A 26,004-nucleotide genomic window follows, 5' to 3' on the forward strand; every position below is an offset into this window, starting at 1 on the left:
TTTTAAAATTTTTTATTATTTATTATTATTTATTTATTTTTATTTTTTATTATGATGACATTGGTTATTTTTTATTATGATGACATTGGTTAATGAAATCCAGTAAGTTTCAGGTGTATAATTCAACAGTTAAGCATATATATATATATTATATATATATATATATAATATATATATGTATATTGCATTATGTGTTCACTGCCCATAGTTAGATTTCTTTCTGTTACCACATATTTGACTCCTTTTACCCCATCTATTTCCCCGCTGCCCCCTAATCTAGTAACTACTTGTCTATTGTCCATGTCAATGAATCTCTGTTTGTCCTGTTTGTTTGTTGCTTTTAGGTTTACATCCCACATATAAGTGATATCATGTGGTTTTCAACTTTTTCTGTCTGGCTTATTTTGCTTAGCATGATTATCTCGAGGTTATTCATGTTGTCGCAAATGGAAGTATTTCATCTCTTCTTATAGTTGAGTAATATTCCATTGTATATATGTACCACAGCTTCTTTAGCCAATCATCTATGGTAGGACATTTCAGTTGCTTCCATGTCCTGGCCATCATGAATAATGCTGCTGTGAACATTGTTGTGCAAATATCTTTTCAGATATGTTTTCAAGTCTTAGGGGTAAATACCCATAGAGGGATTGCTGGATCATATGGTAGATCAATTGTTAGTTTTTTGAGGACCCTCCATACTGTTTTCCATAGTGGCTGTGTAAATATTTTTGAGATAAATTGTATATAGAAGAAATATTTCCAAAACACCTGATCTAATATTAATAATAATAAAAGCATCATCATGCTCTTTGTTTATGACAGGGTTAGTGATAGGACGATATCCTTTCTTTAATTTTTTTTTTTTTATCTTTGGCTTAGACATGAATTAAATATAACTTACGGATTTTTTTCTTTTACAATTTTTTTTTAAGTTTGAACATCTCGAAATTGATTTATGTAATATGTTTCACAACATAAGCTTTTTAAAACAATGTTGGATGCATCCCCAATTAATTAATTTCATAACATTGTAAGCTATATGTGTAAGAATTAGTCTGTGTCAGTAATGAACCAAGACCATCTGTCATTAAATTCCTATAGCGGAAAGAATTTGATCAAATTAGTGTGCTACTTTTGTGTCTATTCCAAATTGTTCTACTTCCTTTTCCTTAGTTCTAAAGAAAAGTATTCTCTGTTTAAATTCTTTTCCTTAGTTCTAAAGAAAAGTATTCTGTGTTTAAATTCTTTCTGAATCTTACTTGTACCAGAAGAGGATCTTTTGGCATTGTCTAAGATTATTGGGAGTTCTCAGTTATATATTTCCTCTCCTTGATCAGCTGAAGGGACATCTCTTTCATACTACTCCTGTAGGTGTCCAGGCTTTTCACCTCCATTTCTGATATGATTGGTAGGCAGGTCCTCTAGTTTCCTGACTGTTGAATGAGGTTTGTTCACAAAAATTGGTCAGAAAGGGAGTTCTTGTAAACTGAGCTGTTAATGAGTTAGCTGTCTCTACCAGAAAAAAACACGAGTGATAACTGTTCGCTCACTTAGTTTACACGTGGTCCCGGTGCTAGTGAAAAATGACATGTGGTCTTTTGACACTTTTAATCTTTGAGTCAGGAGGCACCCCTGCTGGTGCAGTCACTTTTCACCTATTCCCACCAATCATATAATCATAACATTGAAAGAAATGGGGAAAAAGTTGGGAATATTCACCCTTTAAGTCAGTGTTTGAATATTTCTGTCTTAAACTAAGGCTAGCTGCTTTTATTTCACAGTCATGAAATCATTGCCTTCAATCTGGGGTTTTATTATGACCCTTTCCTTCACCAAAATAGTAGCTAACTCATGTCTAGCCATTGGTGCCTAATGAAGAGATGGTCTCCAGAGTAAAAAAGTTTGGTGACAACAGAGGCAGAAAAGCATGTGGAATCCTATGTTAAAATTATAGCCCACATATTTTCTGTTATTTCAGTACTTAACTGAAATGTGGAACAATAAGGTATACTTTGAATAGTTATCTGCTGTTCAAATAATAATGCTTTGCCTTTAGTGATAGAATAAAACGTAGTGATTTGTGAATTTTATTTTTTATTGCTTTTTAAAAGTTACAACTAGTATCATGATGAGTATTACCACATCCAATGATACATGCAAGTTTCAAAAATATGAAACTTACTTTAAGTGGAGTCTGTGCATAAGAGAAATCTGGAAATGTATATGAAATACATGAACAAAGGTTACTGCGTTTAGGGTTAAACCCAGAATGGTACTTTACATCTAATTTCTTTAGTATGCTTTGTAATACATTTAAGATTTTCTTAACACTCATTATATCCTTGGTCTAGAAGGATGTGTCATGGATAAATGAATTCTACTACTACTGCTCAATAGATAGATTCTTAACCTTCAAATAATTTATTTTCTAATATAGAAATGTTTAAAGAAAAAATATCATTCTATGTGCATAATATGAGAGAAGAATTTTAAGCCTCTTGTCAACACCAACTAATTGAGTTTAAATACGTTGGTCTCCTAAAAGTAATATGGTGGTTATGGCTTGCTTAACCTTCAATGCGACTAATCTATTGTTCGTATGCGTGTATATGTGCATATTCTATTTTGAATTCTATCTTAAGTTTAACACTAAATATAGCCACTGCATCATTACTTTTAGCCGACTGACACTTCATCCTTACTAAATAATTGAAGAGCGGTCGTAGACATCCATTTTATTTCTCTAGTTAGTTATAGTTGTCCGAATACAAATTAGATCCGTCTGTTGCAAATAATACAAGGCAGTCACAGGATTTTTCATGCTGCAGGTACATTTTTCTTGTTTATTGGAGGCATTAAAAACAAGTCCGACCTAATTTTATGAGTAGATAGATAATAAAATATGAAAAACTTCATAAAGTTAAAAAAAAGGCAGGCATTCCAGCTCTACTTGTCTTGAGTCAGAAGAGTACTTAATCCTTCATGAACCTTAGGATTATCGCTTTAAAAACTAAGGAACACAGTTTAACATAGATGGTTTATGAAGTTGCTCACAATCAAAGTTTGTCATCCTGGGAAACTTCCCCAAGTTTAAAAATAATAAACTAAACAACAAATTCTCAATATGTGTATGAATGGCTGAGAAAATGAATGATGGTCATTAGATTTGCAAAACTGATTAATTAATTCATTGCTAAGGTTGCAGCATATTCTGAATTTTCTTAGTACCTTAACTGTTCCTATTTGGGTTTGCAGTGTCTGACACAGTACATTTAAATCTATATTTTTGGAATCTAGAAATGCTCTCAGTACAATATTGTTTTATTCTAGGGTTGTAAATCAAATCCTCTTAAAAGTTTGGGAAAACATAATTTACATTCTGTGTTGACATATGTTTTTGTCTTTCTGCATTACCCTCTACTGTTCAAACTTTTTTTCATATTCATTATATCAGTAGATCCTAGCAATGACGCTGTGAGTAACTCTGTCACCATTGGAGCCGATTGGAGTTCGATGTTGCCCCAACGGCAGAGGGCAGGGAGATGGATAACAGCAGCTCAGAAGTGTACTTAGTTAGCATTTCCCCTCAGTTCTTCCTAAAGGGACACGAGGAAGAATCACAGGCCATTGAGATTTAGAAAAGATTTATTAAAAGCATATTTTAGAAAGACAAAGGATGCCCCAAGGAAGCACATGGTGAAAGATAAAGCATGCCCCAAGGAGGCACATGGTCTCAGCCCTGTAACCAACACAAAAAGGCCACAAAAAAGAAGGCAAAAGGACTGCAAAAGGCCACACAAAAGGGGCCCAGAAGGGCAGAAAAAAGATCTCAGAAATGGGAATGTCTGCCTTATATGTGGACTGTGATGAGTGGTTCCAAAGACATTCCTAGCTGATTGGCAAGTGAGGTCATTTTGATTGACACCTGGCTGCTATATAACTCTTTGCCTAGTGCACATGTACTTACCTAGAGTTCAGTCTGTTATAATTAGATTCATGTATATTCCAGGCATAAACATAGTATTATAATGAAGTTTAAATTGTGGGCAAATTAGGGTAGTACCTTCTGTGCAGGTGTCTGTAGCCGGATTAGGCCAGCTAAGACTATGACCCTCCTGTCTTTTGTGGGGATGCAGGAGGGATTCTCTAACTACCAATAGGGTGTTCTTTGGGCAATCTCTGGGCTGGGCATCTATTCCCTTGTTACCCTTGTCGCTCATGTCTGACTAGTTACCCAACAGTTCTAGCTTATGGCAATATATCTATGCCATAGAATAGAAAAAGGCTCACTCTGATTAAGGAGCTATGTCCAAGGTTCACACACCACAACTGATTAGTAAAACACCCCTGACGCTCACTAACACTGCTATTGCAATTAAAACACAATAATAAGAAACATTTCATATAAAATTACTGTGTCGGCATGAGAAGAGTGTTTTTAAGGAACCTTCTCCAGCTGGTACAGTCTGAGTTGTCGTCTCCATCTGCATTATTCAAAATGTCAGCAGCAAATTTTGGCTGGATCTCTATAGACTTAAAAGCTCCAAAATTCAAATGATGAATCTTAAGCTTTTCTCACTTTTCTAATCAAATTGGCAAACTTAAAAAATCTGATGAGAGTAAATCGGTGATAGCAAAGGCATTATTCTGGCAAAAAAGAATTCCAGTTTGAGACCCCAATGAATAAATGCACTTTCCATCCCTTTGCTTTGCTTACTGTGGATGCTTAATGTTTGAAAGAAAGGAAGGTAGAAAGAAATAGAGAGATTGAGAAATGGTGGAAGGAAATAAGGAAAAATTAATTGAATATATGTACATTTTCTATCAACAAATCATACATTTATTATTTTAAAAATTTTCAACATTGACTTTCAATAAACCTTGTGATAGACAAGTAAATATTATTCAAATTTATAAGTAAACATAAAATAGAATTGTACTTTTTCTATTAAATTATCCTTTTTACAAAAAAGATGCCTATGCATTAAGATTTAATCAACTTGACTTATTTTCAGTATACTCTTTAAATTGAATGGTAGGTAAACTCTGTTATAATTACAAGAAAACAACCAAGTCCCTACCTTGATTCTCATCTGCTAAGGATGTTGACACAGTGACATCTTTGCATTTACTTCTAGAGTAACAAATATAAAAATGCAAATACAATAGATGCCATTAAACCAAAAGGAATTAACTTTTGAGAGTATTCTTTACTGCCATTATGATACAGAAAATTAAAATGGAATCAGAACTACCAAAGGTGAAAATACTCATCCTCTCTGCTGTTAATTAGCTTTATGATGCTAAGTGATTACATTTGCATGTTCATTCATTATGTAATTTCATTGTATCTTCTATTTCATATGCTAATTAAACACATATTTTTGTTTTTAAATAACAAAGTAATGAAAAAAAGTTTGGGTTCCCAAAGTGGGTAAAATACATTGGGCAGCACAAAATAATTCTCTTTATTTGAGTAACTACCTTAAGAGCATTTCTTTTTTCAAAGATGTTAATGTTTTGTAATATATAGAAATAATACAAATGGTTAAATAAAAGCAAAACAAAAATACTGCTGAGATTAATGGAAGTACAGGCGAAAGCTTATTTGCACAGAGAATGAAAGTAAAATGATTTTTCGTTTAGAAAATCTACTAAGAGATATAGATCAGGCCACTGGTATCTATCAGATGTTTGTTCATTTCTGTTTTATGCCCATGTGTAGATAGTCTTTAGCCAAATTCTGCTTCTTGTATAGAAACACTCTAACAGTCATTTGAAAAAGGTTTAAATGAAGAGTAGAGGAAATGAGGGAGGTGGAATTGGGGCAAATGGAGAGAGAAAGAGGGATAGAGGAAGGGAGGGAGAGAGAGTCTTTTTGAAATTTTAAAGAAATTGAGAGTTGCTTAGGGATATTATTGGTTTTCTCAAAAAGTCCCAGAAATATATTTTACTGGAGAGAAACTAGGCACGAATTCAGTGTCATCATAGTATTTTTCACACCAAAATGTCTGGAGCTTTCTTGCCTTTGGAAGAGCTTTTCAAGTCATTAAAGCCTGTCTTGTCCAACTACCTGGAATGATGAATGATGGAGAACTGTATGCTGGGGTTTCATTTAATTTGTATCTGGAAGGAATGTTATAGCTTATGACCAAATGTCTTCCAAATAAACACCGTGTTGATTGATGTGATGCATTGTAAGACAGAAGGTTTTTTGAATTGGGAATATATGATAGAAGCTGAACATATGGTATTATATAGGAAAAGAAACTCTTCCAAAATGTGTGAATGAAATAGCATTTTCAAAGCTATTTCAAAAATATTACATTTTGGAGATGTTAGCAATTGCCTGGCCTAGAATTTAATCAACAGCAAGAGCTTTGAAAAGAGTCCAGGACAAAGAATGTAGGTAATGTGAAAAATGTCACTCAGTCCAGAAAGCATTGCTAACAAATTGATATGACTCTGTGCAACAGGCATCATTCATACCAGTGTCAATAATAGCTTCACAGACTGTAATTTCATAGATATACAAAGATATCTAATCTAAACAGCCTACCCATTTTGTCCTTTAAACATCCATTCTGGTAAATCTATTGAAATATTATAAGAGAGAAGATGCTTTATAGGAAAGTTACAATGAAAAAAAATATCAAATTGCAATTAGTGTGTATAATTGAGGAGCAGCATAAATTGCATATATTTGATCTAGATATTTATACTCTATTAAAAGGTTCATAAAATTTAATTTCAACTTACTTTTTGCTAATTTTAAACTACTATTAATTTCAATCACCATTTTAAAGATAAAAATATGAAACAAATCTATCTTCAAAAGCATTTAAGAATTATATTCTTAACTCTAAGACTTAAAACCAAAAACGTTAGAATTCAATCACACAAGCCTTATTTAGACACAAAAGGCTTTTTGAGACTCCTCTTCCACAGGTCTCTAAATTCCAAAACACCAAGGGTCAGCAGCAGCCAGATCATAACTGGTGTTCAGTAATTTTCCTTTCTCTATTTGGACCATTCTTAAGGAGTTTAGTTACCAGTCAGCTGCCCCTAATCCCTAACAAAGTACTAGCTGCCAATCATGATACTTCACAGTTTAAAAAAGGCTTTTGCAAACATTTTCTCCTGTGCGTCTCTCAGTAATCCTTAGACGTAAGTATTCTAATCATCTGCTTTGAGTAAAAGAAAACCATGGCGTTCCAAAGGCAGAAATGGCAGCTGAATTTTCTGATATCAAATAGCAGCCTTTATTTACTTTATTATATTTTAATATTTTTAAAGCTGTTTGAACATTTGAGACACACACAGAAGACAAGAAGAAAGAGACTTTTAAATAAGAATATATGCAGGCCACACTCTAAATCATGATTTAAGTGGCCTCATTTCTAAAACCAGCCCTGAGTAAAATATCTATTCATTATAATATTTATAAATTATTTAGAACTTTTAATACTTCCCCACTTTATTAGTGTACAGATATCTTCACTTCATATAATGACTTATTATCCATAATTATACTTAGAGTATGTTTACAGATTATTATGGTTAAAATTGCCCTTGGAAATTATTATGTTGTTAAATTGTTTCTTAATTTGTTCTATTGACATTTTGAAGAGCTAGATAATTTCGTTTGTCAATAAGGGATTTTTTTTAGTTAATCTAGTTATATTATCACTATAATATTTCAGAAGATATTTGAGAAATTATAGTTAAACCTGTTGACCATATTAAGTACGTTTAATGTGCACTGAACATATTAATCACGTTTATAAAAACACAAGAAGCTCCCAATTTTTAATTAAGTTATATTGTAAAGTTTCTTATATTAATCAGTTGTTTAGAATTTAATTTTCCACTATAAAGTAATGTTACAAATATTTATTAATTATATCTCGAGATACATCTTCAAAAGTCCCTTTAAGTCACAGGACAAATGAAAGAAACACAGAAATAATTAAAATACTTGGTAGAAACCTTTAAATATTTTATAAGTTAAAACAAAGGGTACATTATAAACCCTAATGTGTATACAAGACACACACACACATTTTTCTTTGCATTGCCTTCAGGAATTGTGCACTTGATGATATAGTAAGTGTAAATAGGTATGTTACTTTTTAATTATTTTTGTTTTTTAGTCTATAATGTAATAAAATATTAATAACTAGCCAGTCATTCAATAATCTTCCCAAATTAAGACAGCAAAAAGATATTGCTAACTGTCCTATAAAGCTAAAATTTCCTTTGGTGTAGAAACTGCTAAACATATCTGACCAAGGCTTACGAAGCCTTAATGCTAATAACAGATTTCCCAACTTTAGAAAGAGAGAAATCACTGAGCCTCTGACCTGTTATTGTGTTCAGTGCATCTAAGTATGTTAAGGGAAAAAAAAGTATCTGATCTAAATACAGCTTTTCTCAAATATTCAGATGTACATTTTTCACATTTTAAGTTCTCTGAAAAAGAGGCGTATCTTAAAGTCAAGTGTTTAGCTAAGAGCATTTTCTTTTCCTTAATGGTATATAACATGATGACCTATCTAAAGACATCTTAGATTTGATCAAATAAAATGTTATCAAGTGTTCAAATTATCCATATCCCTAATATTATTTTTATTGTATTATCATGACTAATAACAAGCCTTTAGAGTATATTGTTACAATAAATAAACATATCTTTCACTCTCTACTTTTCCCTTTGGCTCGGAGGTGAGTTACAAGCTAACTTGAACTAGAAACTGGGTCATGACATTAGACCTACAAATGGGAAGCCAGAGATACAGGAGCCAAGTTAAAGCAGACAGACTTAGGAGAGAAAGCAGGACTGCCAGCCTCTTTGTCAATGAGAAGAGAAAGGAAAGGGAATTAATGAGATTCAAAAACAAATTCTGTATTGGATGCAGAAATGCAGAATTCAAGAATAAATAGAGATTTCAACATTCATCTCTATCACTTTAGGGAAAATTGCAGATACGCTGGCAAAATTTTGCCAGCGTATCTGCAATTTTCCCTAAATTTTCACCAATTTTCACCAATTATTCCTTCTAATTTCCTTTCATAGACAGTGAGTTGGGGAAGGATAAATTTGGAAAAGACTTAGAGAGATGTTAGAGAAAGTCTCTGAAAACAACTGAATTATTAACTTTCCATGTATATCACTCCTGTAACTCACTCTGGATTTGCCCTAAACAGGAAAAGACAACAAAAACTACTTAAAACCTGACTAGGCTGAGGGAGAGTCCACATTCCTCCTCTATTCTAAGAATTGGCTCCACCAACATCAATATACATTTGAGCTTATATTATCTGCTTCAAAAATTTAATTAGAGAGGATGTGAAAAGTGTGGTTTCATACTGCAAATAGTCCATATTTCTTTGCCTTCAAGCTTTTCAAGATGTTATCTATATGCAACATGAACTTGCTTTCAACTAATTCGAGTCAATTCGGAGTAGAAGTCAGCTTAAGTAGGAATTATAAGAAATTAATTATCTTGCAGTTTTTCTGGAACATTTATGAGTGAGCATAGGAAATAAGAGATAAAAAGCAGTTTTTTGAAATTAGCCTTCTACTATGGCCACGCTACCCTGAACAAGCCTGATCCTGTCTGTTCTCAGAAGCTAGCAGGATTGGGCCTGGTTAGTACTTGGATGGGAGACCAAGGAAGACCAGGTGTTGTAGGTCTAAAAAATAAAAAAAATAGGGATTGTAAACTGACAAATCCTTGCAATCTGTGAGGTCAACCAAAGGTTGCCTTGCTTAAGAAAATAAATAAAAATCAATAAAGTTTTTTTAAAAAGCTAGTACTATTGTGACTTTGGTTTGTAGCTATACTGTTTGTTTTTTATTTGACTAAAGGGACTAATGCAGTAAAAAAAAAATTATTAGTCTATGTTTTTGGACATACAATGTATAAAGATGTAATTTGGTGACCTCAACACCATGTTAGGGTCAGAGCTATGAAGGAGAAGAGTTTTTATATGCTCATAAAGTTAAAGCTGGTATAAATTCACATACGGGTGTTACAACTTTAGGGTGTTAGGTCATTCCAGTGACAAAAAATATTTCTCATATATATTCGATCTTCATCTGTGATTTCTGGCTCATAACACCCTGAAGTGTTAAAGAGGAGGAAGAAACTGAAAGAAAAGAGTACTACAGGTAGACAGGATAACAAGTGTAGTATGCTGAATAATGGCCACCCAAAATGTCAAGTCCCAATCCCTGCAGATGTTATCTGCTAAGGAAAAGAGGTCTTTGCAGATGTAATTAAATTAAGAGTCTTGACATGGATAAATTATGGTTCATATAAACGATGAAATATTACTCAGCCATTTAAAAAAAAAATGAAATCCTACCATTTACAACACCATGGATGGACCTAGAGATCATTATGCTGAGTGAAATAAGTCAGAGAAGGATAGTACCATATGATTTCACTTATCTGTAGAATCTAAGGAACAAAAAGAACAAACGAATCAAAAACAGACTCACAAATATAGTGGACAATTTAGTAACGGACAGAGGGCAGGGGCGTTTGGGGGGCTAGGAGAATGGGGCGAGGGGTTAAAGAAGTACAAATTAGTAGCTGATGGATGGTCACGGCAATGGGGAGCATGGCATAGGGAATGTAGTTAGCATTAATATGTTGTCTAGGTGAAGGACCAGGGGAGGGAGGGAGCAATTGGCGGGATCATTTTATGAACTATATAGATGTCTAACCAATGTACTGCATACTTGAAAATAATCAGAATTAATAAAGTAATTTAAAAAAAAGAAAAGCTTCTCTAAAAGTGAAAAAAAAAAAGACTATGTTGTGCTAGCATAATGACAGATACATAATACACTGGAACAGCATTGAGAATACAGAAATAAACCCTCACATATGTGGCCAAGTAATTTTTGACAAAGGTGCCAAGACCATCTTAATAGGGGAAAGAATCATTTTTTCAACAAATGGCAATGGGACAACTGAATAGCTACAGGCAAACTAACGAAATTGGATATTTTTCTCACACCATCTACAAAAATCAACTCACAATGTATTGAAGACCTAAATTAATAGTAAAATCTGTTAAACTGTTAGAAGGAAACATAAGGCTAAATCTTCATGACTTTGGATTTGGCAAAGGCTTTTTAGATTTGACATCAAAAGCACAAGCAACCAAAAAAAGATGAGTTGGACTTTATCAAAATTGAGAACTTTTGTGCTTCAAAAGATATCTTCAAGAAAGTGAAAAAACAACACATAGAATGAGAGAAAATATTTGTATTCATATGTATGTCTGAAAAGGAACTAGTATCTAGAATATATAAAGGACTCTTACAATTCAATAATAAAAAATAAATATCTCAATTAAAAATCGACTGGGGGGATTGTTTTATAAACTATATAAATGTCTATTTTATAAACTATATAAATGTCTAACTGTATACTCAAAATTAATAATAAATTTTTTTAAAAATTGACAAAGTATTCTATATTGGTCAGCTCAGGCTGCCATAACAAAATACCACAGACTGGGTAGTTTAAACAAGACATTTATTTCTCACATTTCTGGAGGATAAGAATTCCCAGGTCAAGGTGCCAGCAGATTGACTTTCTGATAAGGGCCCACTTCCTGGCTTGCAGACAGCTGCCTTCTCATTGTGTCCTCATGTGGTGGACAGAGAGAAAAAGAGAACTGGTCTCTTTTCTTTTCCAATAAGGACACTGATCTCATCATGGAGCCCTACCCTAATGACCTCATCTAAACCTAATTGTCTCCCAAAGCCTTCATCTCCAAAGACCATCAAATTTAGGGGTTAAGGCTCAACATTGAAGTTTGAGGGACACGCATTTAGTCTATAACAGATCCAGATAGACATTTCTTCAAAGAAGATATACAGATGGTAAATAAGTCCACGAAGAGTTGTTCAACATCATCAGAGAAATGCAGATCAAAATCACAGAGATACCACTTCATACTCAGTAGTATAGCTAGAATCAAAAAGTCACATAAATGTTAGCAAGATGTGGAAAAGTTGGAACCCTCACGCACTGCTGGTGGGAAGATAAAGTAGCACAGCCACTTTGGAAAACAGTCCGGCAGTTCCTGAAATGATTAAATACAGTTATCATATGACCCAGCAATTCCACTCCTAGGTAAATACCCAACAAAAATAAAAACATATGTCCACACAGAAATTTGTATATAAGCATTGTTTATAATAACCAAAAGATGGAAACAACTCATTATCTATGAATGTGCAAATTGATAAACAAATATGGTATATTTCTACAATGACATGTATATTATTCAGCCATAATAAGGAATGAAGTACTAATATATGCTATAACATAGATAGACCTTGAAGACATTATGCTGAATGAAACAAGCCAGTCACAAGAGACCACATACTATATGATTCCATTCATATGAAAGTCCAGAATAGAGAAATCTATAGAGATTGAAAGTAGATTAGTGGTTGCCTCGGGCTGGGAGAGAGGGATGTGGCAGATGGAAATGACAGCTAAAGAGTAAGGAGTTTTTCAAGGTAATGAAAATATTCTAAAATTGACTCTGGTGATGGTCGCACGTACCTGTGAATATAATGAAAACCATTGCATCACACAGGTTTGTTTGTTTTTTTTTTCGTGGAGCATACAGTTTATTATAAGACTTGGGGAAAACCAAGTACTTTAATAAGAACCACCCCCTTCCTCACGAACATGGAAGAAGAGAGGAGCAGAGGCGGGGAGAAGGGCCCCAGGAAAAACAGTCCAGTCTCTGAAGTGTCACCCAGGTGGGGTTCCAGGTGTAGATCTCCAGTGAGGGTCCTCTCCTCTTGTCCCTCAGCGAGTTCCAGGCCGTCCTCCAAGCTCACCAGGGTACGATGCTCCTGAAGGCCACGGAGATGCCCAACACCGTGCTGATTTCAATCCTGTGCAGAGAACACTGAGACAGTTTGCTCACCTCCATCGTCCACTGGACCAAGTCCTTCACAAACTCCTTGCACTGTTCTCACCCATGGTCGTTTGCGTCCAGCCTTTGGCTGATCTCCTGTCCCACACTGCCAGCCTCCCCGGAGCTCAGCATTTTCGACTTTGGCATTTAAAATGCAGGGAGAGCGGTTTGAGCGCCCCTGTGGTTGACTCTGACTCTGCCTTGGCCGTCCACAATTACATTGGTTTCACCTGGGCCCATTTACCCAGTTTGCCACGACGCTTCTTCCAGCAGACGTGCCTCACTACAAAGTTCCAAAACCTCCTAGCCAACCTCCGACAGCCCTGGCCATGGCCCAAGGAAGAGGTCGGGGTCACACCATCAGGCTGCTCGGCAGGAAGGGTGTTTTCCCCATTCGATTCCCTCTGGGGCTTTGCCACTGCAGTTGCCGCTGGTGCCATGGGTAGAAGAGTCCACTGGGCCACGCTGCAGGGCTGGGCTGGGGGTGGCAATCCTCAAGTCCAGGCTGGCTCGGGGAGTGACTGGCTCTTTGGCCTCCTGGCCTGATGGCTGATTGCTGTTGGGCCAGGAAGAACCATAGCTGTCGAGGAAGGACTCCGCAGCAGGGAATGGCCTTATTCTGATAGTGCGGCACTTTACCTTGGGTGTTTTGTGTTTCAAAATTAGGTATGTGGCCAACACGCTGTTGTACTTTCCACTTGTGACTGCCTCTTCAATTTGTCGCTGCTCAAAGCCCAAGGGCAGCATCTCCTGGATCACCTGGGGGTTTACGTTCTCACAGGGCAGCTCCGTATATGGCTGGAGTTCCTCCTCCTGCCCCATGTTTACCCATGGGTCCTTCATCAATTCTTCAAGAGTTCCTCGGTTTTGGGGGTCGAGTGTCAAAATTTTTTTCAGAATGTTCTTGCACAAAAAGGACACGAAATAGGGGACCTGGTACTGTCCTTTCAGGATCTTCTGCCGTAGCACAGTCACATCTAATGCCATAAACGGCAATTTCCCGGTAACAGTTTCGTAAAGGATAACTCCCAGGCTCCATACGTCGGCTCCGGGGCCATCGTAGCCTTGCCGCAGGAAGACCTCTGGGGCGACATAAGGAATGCTGCCACAGAACAGATGCAGCTTGCGGCCAACATACCCACTGCTGAGTCCAAAGTCTGCAAGTTTCACATTCAGTTCAGCATCCAAAAGCACATTCTCTGGCTTCAGGTCCCTGTGGACGATGCCCTTCTGGTGGCAATAATGCACAGCCGAAATCAGCTGTCGGAAGATGCCCTGGGCCTCGTGCTCCTTCATACAGCCGAAACGCTGAAGATATCCAGATAAGCTCCCTCTGCTCGCGTGCTCCATTACAAGGAAGATGGTGTATTTGGTGTCAATCACCTGATATAATTTTACAATATTGGGGTGGTTCAGGCTTTTCATGGTTTTTATTTCTTGTAAAGGTCGATAGGCGCCCCGCCGATTAATGACTTTGACAGCCACCTCTACCCCGGTAAGAATATGTCGGGCCAACTTCACCTTGGCAAAGCTGCCCTCGCCAATAGTGTGCAAGAGCTGGTAGTGGCCAATAGAGGTGGCTGCAAGGTCATGTGGCATAGTGACCACTAACTACACTAACTGATAATACTATCACTGTAAACTATTCTAGCAGACAATACTAACTATGCTAACTGTGCTAATACTAATAAAAAATGCTAACTATACTAATTAACTGTGCTAATACTAATAAAAATGCTAACTATACTAATTAACTGTGCTAATACTAATAAAAATGCTAACTATACTAATTAACTGTGCTAATACCAATAAACAATGCTAACTATTGCTAACTGTGCTAATACTAATGAACAATGCTAACTATGCTAACTGTGCTAATACTAATGAACAATGCTAACTATACTAACAATACCAATATTAACTCTACTAAATGTACTAACAATGCTAACTACTAATACTAACTGAAAAAGAACAAAGAAAAAAACTGAGGAAAAGAAAATGAAAAAAAGTGAAACAAAAAAAACAAAGAAAAAAGAAAAAAATAAGAAAAAGAATTAAAAAAATGAGAAAAAGAAAGTAAAGGCAAGAGGAAAAATAAGCAAAACAACAACAAAAATGGAGAAAACAAGCTAACTAGTCCAAGTCCAACAGGTCACCACAAATCAGCTTCCTGGGCTCTAAGGACAAAAACTTCAGCCCAGTCAGGGCCTTTATAGGAGTTTTTTCTAATTCCATCACAATGGTGCTTTATGAGGTCAGAGCAAGACATGGACCAATCATGGCTGGATATAAACCAGTGGTTTCCTCACTTCTTGGTTTCAAGACCTTATATTTTTTACACTTAAAAAAATATAAACAAAACAAAACAAAAACAAAAACAAATAAGGACCCCCAAGAGCTTTTTGTTTATGTGAGATAGTAAAGATTGATATTTACTTTATTATAAATTAAAATATGTAGGATGCTTCAGTGACCTTTTCATTTATAATTTGAAGATCTGTAATAATTTTTATCTTTTAAAGACCTTTTAGAGTATCTACACTTAAAATATTCAATTCTTTTTTCTAAAAAATGATGCTACGAGTTAACTGATACCATGATACTATAGGAAAATGTTCTGTTGAATAAGATAAGGTACATTATTAACATCTGTAAAGCTGAAAGGAGGTAGTTTCATCATATTTTTGCCAATAAGATAATGAGCAGATTTCTCAACAGAAACCATGGAGACCAGGGGACAGCTGGTTGATGTATTCAAAGCGTTGAAGGAAAAAAAGCTTTTAACCAAGAATCATATATCTGGCAAAACTATCTGAAAATGAGGGAGACCTTAAGATATTCCCAGATAAACCAACGCTGAGGAAGTTCTTTACCACTAGACCTGCCTAGCATGTCTCAGATCCTTCAGGTTGGAATAAAATGACACTGGGCAGAGACTCAAAGCTTTATGAAGAAATTAAGATCTCTGCTGAAACTCAGTACATGGACAATTATAAAAGCTAGTACTCTATGGCCATGCCACCCTGAGCAGGCCCAATCCCATCTGATCTCGGAAGCTAAGCGAGGTCAGGCCTGGTTAGTACTTGGATGGGAGACCACTTAGGAAGACCAGGTGCTGTAGATGTAAAAATAAAAAGAATAAGGGATTATAAGCTGACAAGGTCCTTGCAATCTGTGATGTCAACCAAGGGTTGCCTTGCCTGAAAAAATATTAAAATGAAATTTGCCTTCTAATCTCCTTGTTGCTTTCCAGTGGGGCTCATTCAGTCACAGCACTTTTCGTTCACTCACTCTGGATGAACTCTCTGTGAGGTCCCAGACTATGGATCCAGTATTTTCCCTGACCATTTTAGTGCACTAAAGACTGAATATAATATAGGACTCCAGTTTTAAACTGATAAATTGCTGTGGACTCATGAAAATGATTTGGTATATGAGTTTATGGGGACCATTTTATACTTTACTTCTGGCTCTACGTACAATGTAACTATGTAACTTTTTTTCCATGGTGTTTAATAGACCTGTAGATAGTTTTAATAAATATCGTTATATGATTACTATACTTTCTTTTATTAGATCATTTTGATTTCTAAGCTTCTTGAGTTTACGTTTCTCAATTCAGTTTACTTTTCTGAGTTAATAATAACGAGAACTACTCAAAATCCTAAGTCTTAACTATAAATACACACACTATCTCAACTGTACCCCCACCTCTCCCCAACACACATACATGCAGTGTTATATTAATAGTTATTACCAAATTAATGTGAATAGTTAATAGCTCTCTGGAGTCAAAAACTAAATAAAATTGTCAACAATCATTTTACTCATGCTTAATAGTTTCTAACCCTTGCATAAGAATAAATATAAATGCTTTAAACACTTTCAACATAAGATATATTTATTTGGCAAACATTTGTGAAGGTGTACAAAATTATGTGCCAGGTATACAAAAATATACAAATATAAATAAAAATACGTAGGACAAGCGAAAGATAGAAAAAATGTGCAAATATAAATTTAAAATGTCATCTAGCATCAAGGGTCTCATAGATAGGTAAGGAGAATCAATGTGATATATGCTGTAAGAGAGGTATATCTCAAGGCAGGCAAGGGGCAGAGTAGACTAGAGAGATGTAATAAAATGTGGAAATTGTTGCCCAGCCACCTGAGGGATACAGACAAGATAACAGAAGAGAGAAACTTTAAGCTAAGACTTGAAGAATGGCTAACACTTTTAGTGATTTAATCATCGGTTATGATGCACTCTTGATGTTTTATCAAATATTAGGTTAATAATGAAATGAAGAATACTGATAACAATTAAACATACAAATAACTAAAGAGAATTTGTAACTCCCTTTTCATACCCAGCCTGTAACCCTCTTTGCTAATCTGAAACTAACATTCAGATCTTAACCTGAAGTCACCTTTTCAAGGAAACTTTAGCTGACACCCAAATCTAAATTTTTTTCTTTTATAACATTTATCAAAATTTGTAATTTGATGTTGTGTCTGTGCTTATTTGTGCACTGCATCCTCACTAGATCTTGGATCACATTGTCAAATTGTATCCATCGATCAGTTTGTACTGAGCATGAAGGATACAGGCAATCCAGAAGCTTTGGCACAGAAGCCAGAGAGTTCACGGGCATCAAAAACATCTCCTAGGTTCTTCTTTCCTGTATCAGACATATCCCAGAAAAATCATGTCTCTAGATGAGGTCCTCATAGTCAACTTATGGAATAAGAAGCATTAATTTATACAATATCCCCATTGAATATCAGTTGTGGGCCTAACTGTGTGGGCCAAACTTCATATGTTGAATCTCTAACCTCCAATATGATGGTTTTGGGACATGGTTCTTTTGGGAGATAATTTGGTTTAGATAAAGTCATGAGGGTAGGACCCTCATGATGGGATTAGCACCATTGTAAGTAGAGATACAAGAGAACTTACTCTCTATCTCCCTTCCTTTTGAGGACACAGAGAGAAGGGACCATCTGAAATCAGGAAGAGAGCTCTCACCAAAACCCCACCATGTTGGCTCTTTGATCTTAGACTTTTCCAGGATTTGGCAAGAGCTATGAGAAAATAAATTTCTGTTGTTTAAGCCACTCAGTTAATGGTATTTTGTTATGGCACCCTGAACAAACTAAGACAATATTCCAGAAAGTTGTCCACATTCACCAGGGAACCACGCCTCATAAATCCATAGATTCTGAATATATTAACCTTATGGAATCTTTTAGCCAAGGATATCCTGCCTAGCACTTTCAACAGAGAAGATCTCTTCCTCCTAGCAAGTGTCATGTGTCTGCTTACCTGGAAGTCCAGTAGATCAAAAAATATACTGTGTTTCTTTGTCTTCTCTTTTCCCAAGGGTCAATACCTATACTCCTGCTCCTGCAGAGGGAAGGAAGGGATCGTAGGCAGGCTGCTTCCATAGTTTCCTCCCAACTTGATGAGGACAGGGACTTTGTGCATTTTGTTCACTAGTGTTTATCCAGCACTTTTCAGAGCTAGAATAACACAGAGCTACAGCCAGCTCAGAACTATTGAAAGAATGAGTGAAGTAATGATGCATATTAACTACTGGGTAAAACTATAATATTGTTTGTTCTAAATATGTTTCTGTGAAGCCCCAAGAAATATACTCTACTTCCACTTGGTGATTTAATTCGTCATTGAACTGAGTGCCCTATGTTTTCTAATGAAGCAAACAATTGGCTTAATTTTATGTAGTCCAAACTATTTCCATAATGAAATTATGTTTTTGTAGGCTTAGGGTAATTGAAAATAAAAAACCACAGGTTTTGGTGCCTTCTGTCTAATAGTCAAATTTTATATATCATGTTATGATGGGTTCATTTTTAATATTACTTTGGGTTCTGTAACTCATGCTAGAAAGATTGTGAAAGTTCTCTGCTCTAAAAAAAATTGCTGAATTTTATCAGTAGTAAAAAAGTAGAAATTTTATCGATTAGTAACAAAGTAGAAAATATCTCCCCAAAGAACCCCTGAATTTTATGCAAATAAACATTTCCACAGAAGATGGGAAACAATGAATTATCCAATTATTTTGAAAATTAAACATGAGTTTCTTTAGAGACCAGAAAGGTCAAATTTATAACTAATTAATGAATACTACCTATATGAGCCCAGCTGTCAGCACTGACCAGATGACACACTCACATGGACAGTTCAAGAGAACTCGGTGAAGAGGCCATGTCAACTGGGAATGGTAAAGCAATCAGAGTCTAATAACAGCAAGAAGCCTATGAAACCCTGCCCTGAGAGTGTTTCTTTGTTTTATTCATTTATTTATTGCTTTGGGGTTTATATCCCACATATGATAAAGGGAGTCAAATACATGGTGACGGAAGGAGACTAGACTTTGGGTAGTGAGCACACAATAGAGTATACAGATGTCATATTGTAAACTTGTACACCTGAAATCTATATAATTTTATTAACCAATGTTACTCCAATACATTTAATTTTTAAAAAACCTGCCCCAAAGGGGCAAGCAGAAGTCACTGTTACGGAATCTGTAAAAGCAGTCACACAGTGGTAAAGGGGCTGTCCTACAGGTGACAGTGTCAAATCGTGGTCCAGCAAAAGAGATCAAGAGTGATGGTGGGGGGTAAACATCCTGATTTCTTTGTCTTTCTGTCCTTTGATTTCTTGTTAGTGCCTCCCCTTGGCCTAATCAAGAGAAAGCCAGATGGCAAGAGAGCCTGAGTGATACGACCTGTAGAGGCCAGCCTCCTAGGGCACAGAATATAGTGGATAAGGCAAAATAATAGATATGGGAAGACAAACAGAAGACAGCTATCAGGAGACCCCTAAAAATGCCACAATAAGTAGGAATGGTGCCTGTGCTCATGAAGCCGACCAACTGGTGGCATACAGAATTACAAAAAAAAAGCTAACTATTGTAGACTGTTTCACAAATTGAAATGGAAATAATACGGGCAATAATGAATACAGAGAAAAGAGATACTGGTCTCTGTATCTGGAGGCTGGGAAAGAGGATATTATAGGTTGGGATTAAATTCATTTCACAATTTGGAGGATGAAGTTAGAGTCTGAGAGGGACTTTGTAAGAGCACAGTGCTGACCTGTATGGTCACAGAACTGAACAGAAGCACATAAAGCATAAAGTGGAAATAGGCAAGCCTGGAGAGTTAATCTGGGGGCACATAAATGAGAAATTTTCAAATAATAAAAACATTCAAGAGAATTTATGAAAATTCTTTGGAAAGTTTTACACATGGGCCAACTGTGTCTTCTGACTTCATAAACGAAGAAAGTTTTATCTGGGATGGGCATTCTAGCATGTTGAAGCCTTAGATTACTCAAGGCACCTGTAAAGTCTAGACTTTTTTAAATTGATTTTTTTCTCTACTAGGAATCCCCTTCTTTGGTCTCTAGGTGTGGCGCAGTGTTGTTCCAGAATTATAAAAAGGTGAAGAGATTGCTCTGATGGGCGAGGGGTGGGAGTGGAACATCTTAGTGATATGATACCCGCCAATAATGAAAGCAGTCTATAGGACATCTAAAACCTAGCTAAATGGAAATCATCTTTCCAAGACTTTTAAGTGGGAAAAAAAATTCATTGAATTAGTAAAATGAGCTTTCATCTCTAATCACTGTAGCAATCTATAGAGGGATAGTAGGAGCATAATCAAGGAGAGATAGAATGAGAAGCGTGCCAATAAAATTTTCACCTTCAATTCAGAGATAATTAATCTTAGAAGTGTCATCTTACCTTATGTATTCTGTGAGCATTTTAGGTCATGGAAACCTGTCTACTGAAAAGTTTCCAGATGGATAGGGCTGAGTCCTAATTCATTTACTGCATCTATTAATGAGACAATACAATTACACACATTGTACCAATTAAGTAATGCAGTTATTCTCAAATTTTAACAAAAACAAGAATCATCCTGGCAGTTTTTTAAAAGTGCCGTTTCTGAGCCCTAAATCTAGACTTTCTGATTTAAGAGGGCTTGATAGGGCCTAGGTTTTCATATTGTTTAAATAGTGCCCCAGTAAACTCTGACAGGTTGTCTGTAGATTACATTTTGAAAACCTCTGAAATACGAGAAAACTGAAATATTCCAAGACAGAGTTGTTCAAGATTCTGAGGAAGGAGTGGCAGACAAATATGGCTGTCCAAGTAGCACTTTGCTTCTCCCAGTTATCTACTGTTTACTGCCATATAATTCACACCTCCTCCCCCACTAAAAAATACTATTATCAAAACCAGAACTCTAGTAAATAGTTTTTTGATTAAATTTATTGGAGTGACATTGATTAATAAAATTATATAGGTTTCAAGTGTATAATTCAATGATATATTATATGTATATTGCATTGTGTGTTCACTACCCAAAGTCAAATCTCCTTTTTTCACCAAATATTTGACCCCCTTTACCTTTTTCTACCTCCCTCCCTCTCCCCTTTCCTCTGGTAACCACTAAACTGTTGTCTGTCTGTGCTATAAGGTTTTGTTTGTCTTGTTCATTTGTTGCTTTCAATTTTAGATCTCACGTATGAATGAAATCATATGGTTAGCAACTTTTTCTGTCTGACGTATTTCACTTTGCACGATAGTCTCAAGATTTGTGTTGTCACAAATGGCAGTATTTCATCTTTTTTTATGGCTGAGTGATATTCCATTGTATTTATGTACCTCGTCTTCTTTATCTGGTCATCTACCAAAGAGCATTTCACTTGTTTCCATGTCTTGGCCACTGTGAATAATGCTACAGTGAACATCAGGATGCATATATCTTTATCTTTACGGATAAATGCTTTCAAATTTGGGGGGCAGATACCCAGAGGAGGGACTGCTAGGTGATATGATAGTTCTATTCTTAAATTTTGAGGAACCTCCATACTATTTTCCATAGTGGCTGTGCCAATTTATATTCCCACCAGCAGTGTATGAAGGCCCCTTTTTCCTTACGACCTCTCCAGCACTTGTTATTACTTGTCTTGTTGATAATAACCATTCTAAGAGGTGTGAGGTTGTATGTCATTATAGTTTTCATTTGTATTTCCCTAATAGCTAGTGAAGTTGAGCATCTTTTAATATGTCTATTGACCATTTGTATGTCATCTTAGGAGAAGTATCTGTTCAAGTCTTCTGCCCATTTTTAATTGGATTGTTTAATTTATTGTTGTTGAGTTGTATAAGTTCTTCATATGTTTTGATTATAAATCCCTTATCGGAGGTGTTTGCAATTATCTTCTTCCATTCAGTTGGTTGCTTCTTTGTTTTGTTGATGGTTTCTTTTGCTGTGCAGAAGCTTTTTAGTTTGATATAGTCTCATTAATTTATTTTTGCTTTTATTTCCTTTGCCTTTGAGGTAAAATTCTAAAATCCTCTCTAAAACCAAGGTCCATGAGTTTAGTACCTATGTTTTCTTTTATGCAACTTACTGTTTCAGGTCTTATACTTAGGTCTTTGATTTATTTTGAGTTAATTTTGGTGTACAGTGACAGATAGCAGTCTAATTTCATTCTTTTGCATGTGACTTTCTAATTTCCTCGGCACCATTTATTAAAGAGGCTTTCTTTTCTGCATCGTATGTGAGGGCGATCTGACTGCATCATCTGTCACCCCACTGATTGCCAGAGTTGATTCAGCTGATCTGGCTGGCTAGGCAGGGTCCCCTCCTCTCTCACCCCTCCACTCGGTAGAAGAGGACAACCTTCCGCAACAGAGGAGAGGACAGTTCTTCTATCAAGGGTATATGAGGAGCTGCACTCCCCTGCTGTAACCTCCAAACTCTCTAGTAAATAATTTTACTAAATGTGTTGCAAATGCACAGAAGAGCCCACAAGATATGAGGTCCCTTCTGAATAAATGGGTTGTAAAAGTTCATGATACACAAATTATCAAAACAGTACCAATACAAATAAGACTACCAGAGAGTTCCTAAGAGCAAAAATTATTCTAGACAGCATGTGTGAATTGGATTGACCATCTAAACAGTTCACATTCTATCAAGCCTTTCTGCTTAAAACGGCTAAAACAGAATTTCTACTGTATAGCCTCAGGCCCTGTCAAACCTATCCCTTGTCCAGTATACCTTACCCTACTTATAGTATGTCCATTCACTCATTGTGCAAGCAAAAAATGTAATCATCCTGTATTTCCCATTTTTCACTTCACATATCACATCTTTCAAAAAGTTACATTGATTACCTTACTAAACACATCCTAAACAACTCATCTAAGTGTGGCCCAATCTGAGCCATCATCAGTCATGCTTAGAATTCCATGAAAGTTTCACTCCTAACCTCCTCCAATAATCCATTCTTTCCCAGCAGTAGGAATCGTCCTTCTCAAATGTAAATCAGATATCACCCAACTGCTTACAACTCTTCAATGACTTCCCACTAAAAATGGACAAAACAAAATATCAAAAAAAAAAAAAAGTGCAGTCTCTCCTCACAGGAAATCAAGGCCTCTTGCAACCTTTCCTAGGCACATCTTCATTAATTCTCTTGCTTGCTCAGCCAATTAGCTATATGGGTATTGAGAGTAAGTTTCTGGAAACAGAATATCTAGGCTTGCATCTAGTCTTTACCATTTTCTAGCTTGGGCAAGTAAATGAACCTTCCTGTGTTTCACCTGAAAATAAATGATAAAATGAAATGTGCTTCAGAGAGTGTTTGGGAATGCTTTCTGTTTGTTGAAAAGCTCATGCTTGTTCATACTTTAGGATTTGGGCACCTGTAGTTTTCCTTAAAAGGACTGCTCATTTCTAGATCTTGGCTAGGACACCTTCTTCTCAGTTGATTTTAGCTGGGAGTCAGCTCCTCAGCGATACCTTCCCCCATCAGCCTGCTTATTTCCCTCTGTTCTAACTTCAGCAGTTGTCATGTTAATTTATTTTTCTGTGTTTCTACACCTAAGTTCTAGGGGAGTCGAAATTTTCTTTTTCTGGTACTGGAAACAATATCTATAAGCAGGAATCCTATCTACTATAGAGTCCTATTGGAATAAAGAAGTTTGTAGATATCGTTTATTCTCAGGAAAACCAGCGTCCTCAGTTACTAATCAACAAAACAAGAAATAAAATGTTGAAAACATGCCGTTGATGTTATTTATAGATATCTCTGTACACAGCATAAAAGTATAGGCAGAGAAAAGACATATCAAACCCAGAATTTTAGATATCTCTCAGGAAGGAGGGAAGTACAGTGGGGAGTGGGGAGAAAACCACAGTAGGGACAAAGTAAGCTCCAGAATTTTGTTTTCTTTACTTATGTCACATTGTATTAGATAATATTTTGAAAAACGAATAATATAAAAAGTTTTCATTTAAATTACTCGGTAAACCTGGATAAGAAAAATCTCTGCCCTTTATCCATTACAATGTTATGCCTTCTTTTGGCCTCAGTGATCACATTCATTGACCTAAGCTCATTTGTATGAATGAAATCATTATTTTATATTCTACAAATTAAATATTACCTGCCTTACAAAAGGGATAACGTTTTCTGAAATGTAAAAATATCATAGCTAAAATAAAGATTTTTAAAAGAAAAAGATATTTGGAAAAATTGAGATGAGAGAGATTTAGAGGAAGTAGTTAATTCAATTATGTACTAAATTCACTGTAGAGGATAATATAGATTTTCCCAAACCTTTTGGGATTTGGTAAAACAATTCATAGTAACATATATAAGGATGTGTATTTTCTTAGCCATTAATCAAACTTTGTACTAGACATCATACTAGAAAACAATTGTTAAAAGAAACAAGAAAAAACATTATTAGAGGAAGACAAGGCTGGGTAGTATAATGTTTTATGTCCATTTTGTTCACTTTGTGGATCTAGAAACCCAGCTTTGTGCATCTAGAAACCCGAAAGACATAGATGAGTATAATAAAAATGTCAATTTAACAAGCTGCAAAAGCAGACACACATTTCCACTGACCTTTATGTCATTTCCACTGTCGAGTGTCAAAATTGGTGAACATGAAACAACAGTAAAGTAAGGTACATAATCTTAAAGTGTATTTCATCTAGACCTTAATTAAACTACATAAATTCACTCTTGCCTAAACCAAATACACCTATTCAGAGAGCCGGGTCCTCCACCCGCTGGTTGCTGGCTCCTCCATCTCTTGGGAGCAGTGCGGAGTTCACCTTTCCAGCTTCCTACTGTTCGAGCTTCCACTTCACTTCTTAGTCACGTCTTCTCATCATCTTATACTATCGAAACAACTTTCGATAGCCTCTTAAGTGTCCCTAACATCCTTCTTTCTATCATCCTTTTTTCTTGTTGATTTTTCTGTTGCCTGCTTTCCATTTCTTTTACTTTGTTATGCTTCCCCTGACTAATTTCTGATTTTAATAATGGAAAAATCTTTTTTTTAAAACCAGGCAGTAAAATGTCCTTTCTGAATTGGAACTAATGCGAAGGACAATAGAATTGCATCTTACTTATCACAGTAAATATTATCTTGGCAAGATGAATATGAAATGCTAAGTGCAATTTCTATTGTAAATTGTGCAGTATTTTAAGACTTTTCCCTGTGATTTAAGTATCTGGGTTTTGAAATGAGAGAAAAGGGCAGTGTCTTAAAAAAAATTCAATGCCTTTAATCTGTCGAAGTTGTCAATCAAAATATGGAACTCTACATAGACAGCCTTGGGCATATCAGCACCCTAATTACAGAAAGTCTGGCTCATCACCAATGTTTTAACACTTGATTTATTTCCTGTTCAATTTGTTCAATAGAGCCAGAGTTAATTGGTTTTCCAAATGGGTGTTAAAAATATAAAGATCTAGCTTCATTAAGTGGAGGCTATATTTATTATGCATCGGTGACTTGTAAGTCTGTGTAAAGGTTAGTGGGGTGAGCTTTCAGGGTGTTGTATACAAAACTGCAGCTTTGACTTGGTACTAATATGGCTAATAACTAATAAATACTAAAAGTCACAGTAGGTGGTGTAAATAGAGAGTTGTTTTGTGAATTGAAATTTCCCCTAAACCAAATGCATTTATTA

The 26,004-nt window shown here is 35.8% G+C and overlaps 1 protein-coding gene and 1 pseudogene across 13 annotated transcripts in view; both read left to right on the forward strand.

Annotated features, from left to right (window-relative positions):
• The window catches only part of KHDRBS2 (KH RNA binding domain containing, signal transduction associated 2), a 512,467-nt gene that overhangs the window by 356,104 nt on the left and 130,359 nt on the right, over positions 1-26,004 (forward strand). The window lies entirely within an intron of this gene.
• Positions 15,969-16,087, forward strand: LOC120595120 (uncharacterized; annotated as a pseudogene).

Source organism: Pteropus medius, unplaced genomic scaffold, assembly GCF_902729225.1.
Source record: "Pteropus medius unplaced genomic scaffold, Ma_sr-lr_union100, whole genome shotgun sequence".
Lineage (NCBI taxonomy): Eukaryota > Metazoa > Chordata > Mammalia > Chiroptera > Pteropodidae > Pteropus > Pteropus medius.